We start from the raw sequence: 2,146 nt of genomic DNA, 5'->3' as shown, positions 1-2,146 counted from the left end.
ACAGGGGCGGCCCAAGTAGTTGGGAGGCCTAAAGCAAAAAAAATTTTGGGGCCCTTCTATACTAAGGCCAGCGCTTCGGGGAAAGCTAAATAGTTTCCGGGGTGTGAAGACTTGGTCAAAAATTGGTCAATTTTGTTTGACAATTTTATTTAGGGAGAAAGCAAAATACTTCTCCACCTCACCTCTCTCTCTCTCCACCTCACCTCACTCTCTCTCCACCCACCTCACTCTCTCTCCACCTCACCTCTATCTTCTCCGATTAGGTCGCCGGCCGGAAAATTTTCCGGCCGGCGACCATAAAAAAAAAATAATAATAATTTTTTTCACTCTCTCTCTCTCTCTAGAAACTCCGGCGAAGGGGTTTCCCTTCGCCGGAGTTCCGGTCTGTTGAAGAACAGACCAGATCGGGTCTATTGAAGAACATACCAGATCGGTCTGTTCTTCAACAGACCGGAACTGCGGCGAAGGGAAACCCCTTCGCCGGAGTTTCTAGAGAGAGAGAGAGTGAATTTTTTTTTTTTTCTTCATGGTCGCCGGCCGGAAAATTTTTCGGCCGGCGACCTAATCGGAGAAGACAAAAAGGTGAGGTGGAGAGAGAGTGAGGTGAGGTGGAGAGAGAGTGAGGTGAGGTGGAGATAGAGTGAGGTGAGGTGGAGTGTTTTTTTTTATTTCCCCGGAAAATTTCTAAAATTCTACATATTCCCTTTAAAATTTCACACCCCGAAAACTATTTAGCTTTCCCCAAAGCGTTGGCCTATACTAATTATAAAAAAAAATTATTTGTTGTAGCAGATAAATTAGTATAAAAAACATAACTGAAAAGCATAAATCTGAACTATATATTATGTAAGAAGATGTAATTTACACATATAGATGAGCTAAATATGTTTAGCAAACATTCTTCTTGCCTTTTGAGACGCAAAATTACTAATTATGCGTTCATAATCCAATTCTTTCGTCATATCTTGTTCAATTGATAACATAGCTAGTCCGTTCAATCTCTCTTGTGACATGGTGGAGCGGAGGTAAGACTTGATTAATTTTAACTTAGAAAAACTTCTCTCAGCAGAGGCTACTGTAACTGGTATAGGTAATACAATCTTGTAAGAAATCCAAGCATTTGGAAAATTTAATTCTCTAGAATTAGAACTAATAAAATCAAGCACTTCAATCGTTTTTTTATGCCACTTGGTAAAATCACTTTTAAAACTTTGAGTTCCGCAAACAGTTGAGCTCCATCAATATCAGATTGCGGGTCGTGCTTCAAGTAACCTTCGAGTTTAAGACAATATTCTTTTAAGCTTTCATCATCTGCAATAGCGAACTTCTTCAAATCAAACAAAAACCCAAATTTTTCTTCATATTCTTGAAACTGCTCAAACCTTGTCTTCAATGAAATACGACCTTGATCAACGATATATAAGAAATAGTTAACTTTGAAAGATTCTTGTGCAGTCTGAGTTATCTCATCCCTGACATTGGTATCATCATCAAATTGTTTCTTTCTATGAATGACACGCTTTTGTGGAAATATAGGCTCGATATCTAAGGCCTCTGCAATCTCTTTAGCAGCTATAATGGCTGAAACGAACCCATTTTCTCTATAATCGTCAAAAAATCTAATCAGTTCCTGTAACTGAGTTATCACAACATCAATTTGCATATCTTCATTTTGAAGAAATTTGCTAACGACATTCACTACATTTAACAAATCAAACCAAATACATAAACCAAGTAAAAATTCGTAAAAATTCGTAATTTTCCAAATCATTGGTTACCAAGCTTATGGCATGACTCTTCGTCATAGGATCTTTTGTAGTGTTTGCTAGTTGAACCAACGCATTTCTTATTTCTGGAGCTTGATATCTAATTGCTTTAACTGCTTCAACATGACTTTCCCAACGAGTATCTGATAATGGTTTCACTGTAATTGACAAATGATCTTTGAGGATATCCCATCTTTGAGGTGATGACGAAAAAATGTGTAGATACGTTGCACGATTCCAAAAAAACTTATTGCTTTTGAACAAGATTTTGCCATATCACATAAAGCAAGATTAAGACTATGACAACCACACGGTGTATAAAAAGCTCTTGGATTTTCATTCAAGAGTCTTCTTTGTACACCTTTTTGTTTTTCCTTCAT

At 37.5% G+C, this 2,146-nt stretch overlaps 1 pseudogene; it reads right to left on the bottom strand.

The window, feature by feature from the left end:
* Positions 1-878: 878 nt before the first annotated feature.
* On the bottom strand, positions 879-2,146 carry LOC147543690 (uncharacterized; annotated as a pseudogene).

This window comes from Eschscholzia californica, unplaced genomic scaffold, assembly GCF_041429995.1.
Source record: "Eschscholzia californica isolate CP2 unplaced genomic scaffold, dmEscCali1.0.p SCAF_4, whole genome shotgun sequence".
NCBI lineage: Eukaryota > Viridiplantae > Streptophyta > Magnoliopsida > Ranunculales > Papaveraceae > Eschscholzia > Eschscholzia californica.
The sequence above is the reverse complement of the archived record's forward strand: the minus strand, read 5'-3'. Positions and strand labels throughout refer to the sequence as shown.